Below are 13345 nucleotides of genomic sequence, written 5' to 3'. Positions count from 1 at the left end.
ATCCTTTTAAGCTTGGAAAAGAGACCCTTAAACCACACACCCTCTCCACTGAATAGCAGGCTAACGATTGCTTTGCAAAGCTTGCAGTTAGCCAATGATTCCTACCAACCAATCATTGTTGAATTTGCGATTTCCAACTTGTTGTGTAATGTTTATGTCCAATGGCCAATGAGCACCGATATGTTTTAGCTATAATTTCTCTTCATATGACAAGGATTGAAAAGGATTTGCCAGTAGATTGCCGAATTGATTCATGATGATTACTGCTTGCTAGCTAAGATTTTGAAAGTATGATGTTGATATGATCAGTCCAATCAAAGCCACGGTAGATATAACGTGATTTGACGTCATTTTGTCTGTGGCCAGTGACCTTGAGCCTTCTTGAATGGGACTTCTCATTTTAAATCTATGGCAGCACCCAAGGGGCTTGAATTTTCGAGCTCTACCCATTTTTTTGCGGTTTTGCAGATGACGTAGTGTCCCAATGAGTGACAGAACACTGAGCCAATCATGGCGCAACTAGAGAACATTACCAACCCCTACGCTCCGTATTTTCCGCTGGTTGCCCCACCACCACAGAAAGCACTGAGCTAGGCTGAAACACCTGCATTTTGGAGCTGCATTATTCAAGAAAGCAAAAAAGAGACCATGTTTGCATGCAGCTTTATTAACACAAATATTCGTTTCTACATTGTTTGCAAACTGATATGTGACACGTATTAATGCCAAAATAATATGCAACCCCCCCCCCCCCCCCCCAAAAAAAGCGTCTAAAGCCATCACAAAGGGAGGAATGCCCCACCTGTCCTGAATGACGGGTCGCCACTGCAGGTACTGCAGGAATGTCTACTAATGGCATGCCAATCTTTTTGTGAGAAATTATTACTGGTCACTCAGACATTTATTAAGTATTTATACATTATAAATAGCACTTACTTTAGATTAGGGACTGCAAAAAGACTTGGTGAACACACAATTTATAAATGCCCTGTAAATAGTTTATTATGGACCATTGAACTACATTGTTACCCATCCGGTACGATTAGACAAAGAAGAAAATAAATGCCTACTTTATTGACCAAAACCCTTGCCTCCTCTCATAACATCACCTCATACCCGCTCTCCTCTCCGTTTCCTGTTCCAGACCTTGATCAATCGGTCACCAGGCTCCGGGACCATCGGAGACATCACCACACCACTCACCCTCACCGTGGAGTCCATCCATCAGGAGAACATTCCCTTCTTCGTCATTAGTGCACCAGCTCACAAGATCATCCTCAGCCTCCCATGGCTCCAATTCCATAACCCGAATACCGGAGGACCTACTTTTCCATCCCCGGTGGTTCCATGTCGGTTGAGAGTCCTGTGGTTGCCCTTCAGCCCAACCTCCCGGAGGTATACCAGGACCTGCAGGAGGAAATATGCAATCGACCTGCTTGCAGGCTCTGCACCCTCGCGCAGACGCATCTACCCTCTGTCGCTGGCTAAAACTAAGGCCATGGAGGAGTACATCCATGAGGCGCTCCAACGGGGATTCATCCGCACGTCCACCTCTCCTGCGTCTGCAGACTTCTTTTTCGTGGCAAAGAAGGATGGAGGATTACACCCATGTATTGATTACAGAGCTGCGGAGTGTATATAATCTCATCCGCATCCGGGAGGGGGATGAATGGAAGACAGCTTTCAGCATGATATCTGGTCACTACGAGTACTTGGTGATGCCTTTTGGCTTAGCCAATGCTCTCTGTGTTCCAGGCATTCGTTAACGAGGTGTTCCGGGACATGCTCGGACGCCAGGTGGTCGTCTATATCGACGACATCTCTGCTAACGTAAACTCACTCACTTTTGTACATCGCCTTGGTGCGTACAATTGACCTTATTTTAGCGCCCCAAAAATGTAATACTTCCAGATCAACTGTAATGTCAATACCATTGTAAAGCACAATTTCTCCCCTTTCCAACAGAATCAGTGACATGTCATCCACGCTGCCCGTTTCTGCATGATTCAAGAAGGCAATGAGCTCTGTCGGGTCTTTTTAAAAATGGCGGGTGGGGAAGCGAAACTAATGTGTGATAGTGAGAAGGAGAGGAGATGTATGGTAAAACGGCTTTTTTTCACTTGATCTGTCCAACTTACCACCTTACGCCTATAAAATGTAAATAAAACACTATAAATAGTTTATATAATGTGTCATTACATACCTATTTGAAGGTTTGTGTCGAATTTGAATCGGGTTTTTAGGGCGGTGCTAAAGTGATCTTCAGAAGTAAACAGCGGCTTTGAAAGTCATGATCGCTTACAGTGATGACGCAAAAAACTACTAGGTATCCCCCCCTTACCCCGTCACTGTCCATTTCTTGTTTTTAAACGATGAGAGAAGTGCTACACCTGGTGGAGAGAGATTGTAAGACAGAAATAGTTGCTTTATGCATGCTGTATGTTACGGCATGACACGTCACGATGTAACGGAGGGTCAGTTTTTTTCTAATTTTCTCCAATACTATAGAGCCATTACCATGTCGATCAACGCTTGAATAGAAATGTTGTTCACACCCCAGATTTTGAAGTCAACACAGTCGCTACAGTCCCACTGTAGCCTCGTTTGAATGTCGCGGTTGCGCACATTTGTACGGAATGGGGTGAGTTTACGTTACCTTGGAGGATCACATCGCTCACGTCCGAGTAGTTCTGGAATGCCTCCTAGCCAACCAACTATATGTCAAGGCAGAGAAGTGCCAATTTCATCAGGAAGCTGTTTCCTTTCTAGGCTACCAGATCAGCCTGCAAGGAGTGATGATGGACGTAAAGAAGGTAGATGTGGTCAGGTCATGGCCAGTCCCAACCACCATAAAGGGGTTACAACGGTTTTTGGGGTTTGCCAACGTCTATCACCAATTTCATCAGGAACTTTAGCTCCATCGCCTCTCCTCTCACCTCTCTCCTCAAGGGTGGTCCCCATAGGTTGGTGTGGAGTGCAGCAGCTGACAAGGCCTTCCGCCTACTGAAGGGGCGTTTCACCTCTGCCCCATTGCTCAAACACCCTGATTCGACGCTACCCTTTGTGGTGGAGGTGGACACTTCAGAGGTGGGTGTGGGAGCTGTCCAGTCTCAATGACAAGGTAATCCCCAGAAATTGTATTTCTGTGCATATTACTCTAAGAAATAATCTCCTGCAGAGAATTGATGACATCGGCGATCGAGAGCTCCTGGCGGTGAAGTTGGCATTAGAGGAGTGGAGACACAGGCTGGAGGGTGCCAAGGACCCATTCGTCATACTCACCGACCATCAGAACCTGGAGTACATACGGAGAGCGATGCGGCTGAACCCGTGCCAAGCAAGGTGGGCCCTTTTCTTTACTAGATTTGACTTCACGCTGACCTATCACCCAGTTTCAAAGAACACCAAAGCCGATGCCCTGTCCCATCTCTACGATTCAGGAGAGGGTCCTGAATGCACCCATAATTTCTCCCTCTTGGGTCATAGCCCCTGTGGTCTGAGACGTGTGGTTCAGGCGTGCAGAAGTGTGAAGCGATGATCACGTGAGACTCCAGTGCGCCGTCCACTGTCAGAAGGAGCAGGCGGATCGCCACCACAGTAAGACTCTCTTGTTCCATCCTGGTGATCGTGTCTGGCTCTCCACCAGGAACCTCCCACTCTGCCTGCCCTGCAAGAAGCTGAGCCCCCGGTTTATGGGGCTGTTCAAGGTTCTCCGGAGGGTCAACAAGACGACGTATAGATTACAGCTCCCCAGTGACTATCTAACCTTCCTTTCATGTCTCCCTTCTCAGGCTGGTGGTTCCTGGTCCTATGACTGAGTCTCTCTCTCTCTCTCTCTCTCTCTCTCTCTCTCTCTCTCTCTCTCTCTCTCTCTCTCTCTCTCTCTCTCTCTCTCTCTCTCTCTCTCTCTCTCTGTGTTAGTCATAGAATGATGCCGGGACTAGCTTATGAAGATAGATTTCCAGCGTTGTGCTTCGTTTAACAGTGCCGCGTGACAGGCCTTTCAGCAAAGGAAATAGACAGGATTTAGGCAGGGCTTTCCAGCCTGCAGTGGCTGTGTAATGTAATTTGACACCAGGGTCAGTCATTACTACAGCTCATAAGACCCACTCGCTGGCTGAAAAAACCGAGATTCAGAAGAAAATAAACATTTAAAATACACAGTCCCTGAATTGACCTTTAACAGAGATTATTTAGCAAATATTATGCATTAATTCAGTGTTTCATTGTAATACATAATGACTTGTATTTGATAAAAAGCAGTAGCACTGTATTTAATGTCTAATAGATGGCTATTGGCTTATGTGTTATAAAATCCAATCAAAATTACTTTTTAGGCTATTGCTAGTTTGTGCCTGTCATATGAATTTCCCTGAATCCCCCCCTTCCCTAAATTGGGCCTAAATGTTAATTAGCCTACTATTTCATACGATATACATCCAGAATATTAACTGGCAGCAGTAGGCTAAATCTGTCAGTCTCTCTTTTTCTGTTTTCTCCCTACCTCGACTGCACTGTCTTCTGCAGCAGCAGCTGGTCTGTCAGTGCTAAACCTAGCATCATTTCTCAGCACAGACAAGGTCATAGCACTTGGACCAGCAGAACCAGAACTTTTAGAAAAGAAAGTGGGTCAATTTGACACATTTAGCAACGTTGGCCTCAAGCCTTTTTTTGGTCTCTCTAACTTTCTAAACACCACCTATCGTTTTTTTTCCAATCCATGATCCTAGCAGCCATTGCCCAATGATCAGACATACTGAAATATATTATTATGAGAAATTGCAACATGAAAAAAATCAGCATGAACATTTTTTTTAAACATTTTGTATTATTATTGTTTATTACGGGGGCGCAACTTTGGTTTTAGAAGTGGGGAGACATAACAAAACAAAAACATTGTCGGATAAACACAGCCTACCCGATGCTCGGAGGCGTCCACATGGTCCTAAAGCACACTGTTACCTCGTTTTGTATCACATTTCAATGATAAAACTGGGGGGGGGACAAAAATGCAATTTCAGAATGTGGGGGATACTGTTATAACATAACAAAGAGAGAATTCTACAGGGACCTGAGATGGATTGTGATTGTGTAACAGCAGAGATCTGACGCCAGAACTGTATATAGTGGCAGACACACAGAAGATACATTTTACACTATAAGCTAGTGGCAAGGCCTATACATTTTTGAGATACCCCTACACAAGGTAGAACAAAACAAACATATTTTTTTAACATCTCTAATGTCTCCCATTTACAAAATGGATCTGCAAAAGTGGTTAAGTTGATCGATATTGTGATACACCCCTTACCTCTAGAAGTGCAGAATTATTCGCGGCTTAAGGGAGATGGGCCAGAAACTCATGTAACCCGATATTGCAAGCTCTGATATAGACAGTTGTCTGTCCCACATACACAAACAAACAGCATTAGGATACCTTAATGCTTCTTGGAAAGATAGACCTGTAAACACAGAGATTCTATAGGTGGAAATATCAACTATTAATAATTGTGTAGGCTTAACATTTTAGTAGCTGATTTATTGACAGCTTTCCAAGTCAAATGTGCTCTTATTCAGTGCTGTATGGTCCTGCCTGACAAAAATACGGTTACATATCTTTTGATGTTTTGGCTATTGTAATCGGCACTAAGGACAACAAGTGGGCTCAGACATTAAAATTTCATTTTTTGGGGTCCAAGGTTCCTTGAAGGATTTTGTATCTTTACACCCTACTCTTGCGATTCAGTCAGGGGGCCACATATTTTCTTTGAGGCCACCCTAGACTTTGCCAGAGAGGAAGAGGCGAGGCAAGAGGTGTTACTCAGCCCAGCCCTGTGCCAGCATATAAATTGCCCTGGTTAATTTAGTATTGTGTTATTCTGTCTTTCAAAATGTTTCATACTGCTCTTGGTATAACTAGGACTATGAGTGGTACCGCCATACCACTGTTGTGTTTGAATAGCTGACGCTAATTCGTTTTTCAATGTGTGTTCATGTTTTTTTTAGGATACAAGCAAATAGTAGAGTAACCAAGTTACAGGAAAGCAACCTGTAATACAGCAGTCAGCCATTCTAGTAGCGTATATGTACAGCTCTAACATCTCCCCTCTATTCCCCACTGAAACTAAGTGTGCAAGGTGGATTCTAAGTCTTTGAGGTGAGCATGACATGAGTCTGTTGTGGTTGTAGTTCTGGGGCCTAACCAGGTTGCACAGTTAAGTGGTCATTCTGGGCAAGCTGCAGCGACAAGGGTAGTATCCTTTCTGCATTTTTGGCAGGGTATTCAGGGCTGTGTGGTGATCAGTTTTCATTTCTACAACAGTTGGGTGCAGGCACGAGACAATCGACCTGCTTGCAGGCCGAGACCCATTTACTAACTGGAATGTTATCTTAGCCTGAATTATGCATGGGATACACCAGGAGTGGAATGGTTGGTTGTCTGGTTGTGAAGGAGAGAATGTGAAAGGGCTGTCACAAACAGACCTGCCCTTAGATCTTTCCAACACCTAATGGACCAGTGTTTTTTTTAATGCTGAATGTGGTAAAAAGTTGTGGTGTTCAGATGCTACATATTCCTGTATAATAATTTTGAAGTCAGGTATGATTATTTGGCCGATATTTACGGTGAGTAGCTGGCTGTGATTACGTTCTGGGGCAGGCCCAGCAGGAGATAAGGAGAGTGACAGAACCTGTGAGGGTGACCTAGGAGGTTACTTCGAGTATAGGTCGTAGACCACGATTATGAGAGACGTAGCACAGCTCCACACATATACATTTGAAGATGATCCCTGGGCATCGATGGAAAGTAAAGGGGTTGCCGAGGTGGCGGAACTGATCAAGCATGGTGCACAAAGACCAGTCAATCCCCAGTCACCATACACGATCACATACAGCAGCTTTGTTTATGTTTGACCATCCTCAGGGGCCTTTTGCTTGTCACTGACTGTCAGGTTGTGTTTGTTTATTGTAGTGAACACCTGCCTTATGCGCTTGTCGTCATGTGTTGTTGCAGCCAACCTATACTAATGTCACCAAGTCAACAACTCCAGGACAGACCGTCAGGATCGTGGACATTTATGCACTGAGCCAGAGGAAAGTCATGTTGAATTCAGGCAGCCATATTGGACTAGCAATGAATTAAAGCTTACTTCTAAATAATGAGGTTACTTAAGACCCCAATCCTGGAGGCACAAGTTATACCACAGTTTGTATACTGCAAGTTGCATTGCTAGGTAGTGTGTCCAGAGTTCTCTTTCCTTGATCCTCAAAGCCTCGTGACTTGGAATGCATGGTGTTGCCAAGCAATCTGCTGCCTTTTCTACAGTATATCCAGACAATGGTGTTTGAGTGTAATTATGATAGGCCTATTGGATTCCTAACATAGTTGAATTACACAAAAATTGTATGAAGTACATAAGTACAGTACACACATCTAAAATATGTCTCTCATTTAAATATACAGGCAGCCATATTAGATTTGGGATGCCATAATGGATTTGGAATCAAATCTGTGGGGGGCTAATGTAATTGCAAGAAGCTGAACATATTACATCCACAGAGAAACCTTTGACTGTCTCAGCCCACTTGTGTAACTGTATGTATTTTTGTCAGGCACAGCCATACAGCACTGAATGAGAGCTAATTTTGACATGAAAGGCTGTCTACCAAAAAGTTAAGCTTACATTCATCATAAATATTCATAGTTGATCATTCTGCCTAGTGTATCGCTCTCTCTGTGTTTACAGGTCTATATTTCCAAGATGCATTAAGATATCCTAAGGTTGCTTGCAATATGTGTACAGTGCCTTCGGAAAGTATTCAGACCCCTTGACTTTTCCCACATTTTGTTAGGTTATAGCCTTATTCTAAAATGGATTAAATAAAATAAATACTCAGCAATCTACATACAATACCTCATAATGACAAAACAAAAACAGGTTTTTAAAACTATTGCTATGAGACTTGAAATTGTGCTCAGGTGCATCCTGTTTCCATTGATCATTCTTGAGATATTTCTACAACTTGATTGGAGTCCACCTGCGGTAAATTCAATTGATTGGACATGATTTGGAAAGGCACACACCTGTCTATATAAGGTCCCACAGTTGACAGTGCATGTCAGTGCAAAAACCAAGCCGTGAGGTCAAAGGAATTGTCCGTAGAGCTCTGAGACAAGATTGTATCGAGGCACAGATCTGGGTAAGGGTACCAAAACATTTATGCAGCATTGAAGGTCCCCAAGAACACAGTTGGCTCCATCATTCTTAAATGGAAGAAGTTCGGAACCATCAAGACTCTTCCTAGAGCTGGCCGCCTGGTCAAACTGAGCAATCGGGAGAGAAAGGCCTCGATCAGGGAGGTGAACAAGAACCAGATGGTCACTAAGACAGAGCTCTAGAGATCCTCTGTAGAGATTGGAGAACCAGAGAGCTCAGGTTCACCTTCCAACAGGACAACGACCCTAAGCACACAGCCAAGACAATGCAGGAGTGGCTTCGGGACAAGTCACTGAATGGCCTTGAGTGGCCCAGCCAGAGCCCAGACTTGAACCCGATAAATGACTACTTGTATTCCAATTTTTTGCAATATCAGAGCATGCAATATTGGGTTACATGTGCTGTAGCGTGTAATTTACATTTACGTCATTTAGCAGACGCTCTTATCCAGAGTGACTTACAAATTGGTGCATTCACCTTATAATATCCAGTGGAACAACCACTTTACAATAGTACATCTATATCTTTTTTGGGGGGGAGGGTGGGGGGGGGGTTTGAAGGATTACTTTATCCTATCCCAGGTATTCCTTAAAGAGGTGGGGTTTCAGGTGTCTCCGGAAGGTGGTGATTGACTCTGCTGTCCTGGCGTCGTGAGGGAGCTTGTTCCACCATTGGGGTGCCAGAGCAGCGAACAGTTTTGACTGGGCTGAGCGGGAACTGTGCTTCCTCAGAGGTAGGGGGGCCAGCAGGCCAGTGGTGGATGAACGCAGTGCCCTTCTTTGGGTGTAGGGACTGATCAGAGCCTGAAGGTATGGAGGTGCCGTTCCCCTCACAGCTCCGTAGGCAAGCACCATGGTCTTGTAGCAGATGCGAGCTTCAACTGGAAGCCAGTGGAGTGTGCGGAGGAGCGGGGTGATGTGAGAGAACTTGGGAAGGTTGAACACCAGACGGGCTGCGGCGTTCTGGATGAGATGTAGGGGTTTAATGGCACAGGCAGGGAGCCCCGCCAACAGCGAGTTGCAGTAATCCAGACGGGAGATGACAAGTGCCTGGATTAGGACCTGCGCCGCTTCCTGTGTAACGCAGGGTCGTACTCTGCGGATGTTGTAGAGCATGAACCTACAGGATCGGGTCACCGCCTTGATGTTAGCAGAGAACGACAGGGTGTTCTCCAGGATCACGCCAAGGCTCTTAGCACTCTGGGAGGAGGACACAATGGAGTTGTCAACCGTGATGGCGAGATCATGGAACGGGCAGTCCTTCCCCGGGAGGAAGAGCAGCTCCGTCTTGCCGAGGTTCAGCTTGAGGTGGTGATCCGTCATCCACACTGATATGTCTGCCAGACATGCAGAGATGCGATTCGCCACCTGGTTATCAGAAGGGGGAAAGGAGAAGATTAATTGTGTGTCGTCTGCGTAGCAATGATAGGAGAGACCATGTGAGGATATGACAGAGCCAAGTGACTTGGTGTATAGCGAGAATAGGAGAGGGCCTAGAACTGAGCCCTGGGGGACACCAGTGGTGAGAGCACGAGACGGATTCTCGCCACACCACCTGGTAGGAGCGCCCTGTCAGGTAGGACACAATCCAAGAGTGAGCCGCGCCGGAGATGCCCAACTCGGAGAGGGTGGAGAGGAGGATCTGATGGTTCACAGTATCAAAGGCAGCAGATAGGTCTAGAAGGATGAGAGCAGAGGAGAGAGAGTTAGCTTTAGCAGTGCGGAGAGCCTCCGTGACACAGAGAAGAGCAGTCTCAGTTGAATGACCAGTCTTGAAACCTGACTGATTTGGATCAAGAAGGTCATTCTGAGAGAGATAGCAAGAGAGCTGGCCAAGGACGGCACGCTCAAGAGTTTTGGAGAGAAAAGAAAGAAGGGATACTGGTCTGTAGTTGTTGACATCGGAGGGATCGAGTGTAGGTTTTTTGAGAAGGGGTGCAACTCTCGCTCTCTTGAAGACGGAAGGGACGTAGCCAGCGGTCAAGGATGAGTTGATGAGCGAGGTGAGGTAAGGGAGAAGGTCTCCGGAAATGGTCTGGAGAAGAGAGGAGGGGATAGGGTCAAGCGGGCAGGTTGTTGGGTGGCTGGCCGTCACAAGTCGCAAGATTTCATCTGGAGAGAGAGGGGAGAAAGAGGTCAAAGCATAGGGTAGGGCAATGTGAGCAGGACCAGCGGTGTCGTTTGACTTAACAAACGAGGATCGGATGTCGTCAACCTTCTTTTCAAAATGGTTGACGAAGTCATCCGCAGAGAGGGAGGAGGGGGGAGGGGGAGGAGGATTCAGGAGGGAGGAGAAGGTGGCAAAGAGCTTCCTAGGGTTCCTAGAGGCCTAGAGGATTCCTAGAGGCAGATGCTTGGAATTTAGAATGGTAGAAAGTGGCTTTAGCAGCAGAAACAGAGGAAGAAAATGTGGAGAGGAGGGAGTGAAAAGATGCCAGGTCTGCAGGGAGGCTAGTTTTCCTCCATTTTCGCTTGGCTGCCCGGAGCCTTGTTCTGTGAGCTCGCAATGAGTCGTCAAGCCACGGAGCAGGAGGGGAGGACCGAGCCGGCCGGGGGGATAGGGGACATAGAGAGTCAAAGGATGCAGAAAGGGAGGAGAGGAGGGTTGAGGAGGCAGAATCAGGAGATTGGTTGGATAAGGATTGAGCAGAGGGAAGAGATGATAGGATGGAAGAGGAGAGAGTAGCAGGAGAGAGAGAGTGAAGGTTGCGACGGCGCAATACCATCTCTGAGTAGGAGCAGAGTTAGTAATGTTGGAGGAGAGCGAGAGGGAAAAGGATACAAGGTAGTGGTCGGAGACTTGGAAGTTGCAGTGAGATTAGTAGAAGAACTGCATCTAGTAAAGATGAGGAGAAACCAGACGTTGCACTTGACACATTTAAGAAATTGCTTATTCCAGTTACTAATAAGCAAGCACCCATTAAGAAAATGACTGTAAAAACTGTTAAATCCCCTTGGATTGATGAGGAATTGAAAAAGTGTATGGTTGAGAGGGATGAGGAAAAAGGTATGGCAAATATGTCTGGCAGCCCAACTGATTGGCAAATGTACTGCAAATTCAGAAATCATGTGACTAAACAAAATGAAAATAAACTATATTATGAATCAAAGATAAATGATATAAATAATGGTAGTAAAAAGCTTTGAAGCACCTTAAATTACATTTTTTGAAAAAAGCCAACTCGGCTCCTGGAGGGAAGCTAAAGTCATCCCACTACCCAAAAATGGTAAAGCCCCCTTTACTTGCTCATATAGCCGACCAATCAGCCTGTTACCAACCCTTAGTAAACTTCTGGAAAAAATGATGTTTGACCTGATATTTCACAGTAGACAAATTGACAAGAGACTTTCAGCACGCTTATAGGGAAGGACACTCAACAAGCACAGCACTTACACAAATGACTGATGATTGGTTGAGAGAAAATGATGATCAAAATGATTGTGGGGGCTGTCTTGCTAGACTTCAGTGCAGCTTTTGATATTATCGATCATAGTCTGCTGCTGGAAAAACGTATGTGTTATGAATTTACACCCCCTGCTATAATGTCGATAAAAAGTTACTTGTCTAACAGAAACACAGAGGGTGTTCTTTAATGGAAGCCTCTCAAACATAAACCATGTAGAATCAGGAATTCCCCAGGGTAGCTGTTTAGGCCCCTTGTTTTTTTAAATCTTCACTAACGACATACCTCTGGCTTTGAGTAAAGCCATTGTGTCTATGTATACGGAGGACTCAACACTATACACGTTAGCTACTACAGTGACTCAAATGACTGCAACACTTAACAAAGAGCTGTAGTTAGTTTCGGAATGGGTAGCAAGGAATATGTTCGTCCTAAATATTTCCAAAACTAAAAGCATTGTACTTGGGACAAATCATTCACTAAACCCTAAACCTCAACAACGTCTCGTAATGAATAATGTGGAAATTGAGCAAGTTGAGGTGACTAAACTGCTTGGAGTAACCCTGGATTGTAAACTGTCATGGTCAAAACATATTGATACAACAGTAGCTAAGATGGGGAGAAGTCTGTCCATAATAAAGTGTTGCTCTGCCTTCTTAACATCACTGTCAACAAGGCAGGTCCTACAGGCCCTAGTTTTGTTGCACCTAGACTACTGTTCGGTAGTGTAGTCAGGTGCCACAAAGAGGGACTTGGGAAAATTGCAGTTGGCAAAGAACAGGGCAGCACGGCTGGCCCTTAAAAGTACACGGAGAGTGTTCACTGCTCATGCCAGCAAGCAAGCTAAAGGTTGCATTCCCCTGCTCAGACGTTGCATGCATTAACCAATGGTTACATGCCACGTCATCGACTGTCATCGACTGACAGAATGCTATAACATATGATGTGGTTTGCTAATACGTAAAATACCTATCCAGGTGTTGTAAGATCTGGCATACGTCAGCAACGCCTGGGCAAAGAAATGCGCCCAATCAGATGGCTCTGCAGCGCATCTGTGTGACCTCATTCACCCAAAAAGGCGTAACTCATGAATATTAATGACTTTGCCTCCGGCTGTCTTACAAAAGGAAATTTCGCATACAGGGTTGTGGTCGTGGTCACAGCAATGGGGAATGGGTGGAGCCGTTGTGTAATGAGGACCGGCCCCCAGGGGCGGCAGCAGACGTACAGACGTACCCACCACATATCCTTAGCAACCAGGTCATGTGTTGACAAAGGGCTGAACACATAGTAAATTACTCAAAAGCTAGAGATCCCTCTTTCCCTTACCAAAGAAAATCTCATACAACAACACCCTTCACCCATCATCCCTTGAGGAACACCTGAGGTAATCATAACAGTTCATGATTTTATGTGCTGTCTGGAAAGTGCAAACATTATAACTACCTAGTTCGTAGCCTAGTCCCTCCTGAATTTGCATGAACTTCCCAGATGCAAACACAATCCCAGACACACCTCTTTCCATGACAATTGCTGACTAGTAAGCACGACATGTCCCCAATCCCAGTATACCAGATTGTAATATGATAAGTAATAACACCAAGTGACTACAGCTACAGCCTTATATTCACGGTTACTGATATGTCTGTGCATATTCACGTTCTTCGAATGAGGCTGCCTGAGACAGTGCCTGAGACAGTGCCTGAAACAGTCTGAATCAGTAATC

The sequence above is a fragment of the Salmo salar genome, chromosome 14 (genome assembly GCF_965601325.2).
Source record: "Salmo salar chromosome 14, fSalSal1, whole genome shotgun sequence".
NCBI lineage: Eukaryota > Metazoa > Chordata > Actinopteri > Salmoniformes > Salmonidae > Salmo > Salmo salar.
The sequence above is the reverse complement of the archived record's forward strand: the minus strand, read 5'-3'. Positions refer to the sequence as shown.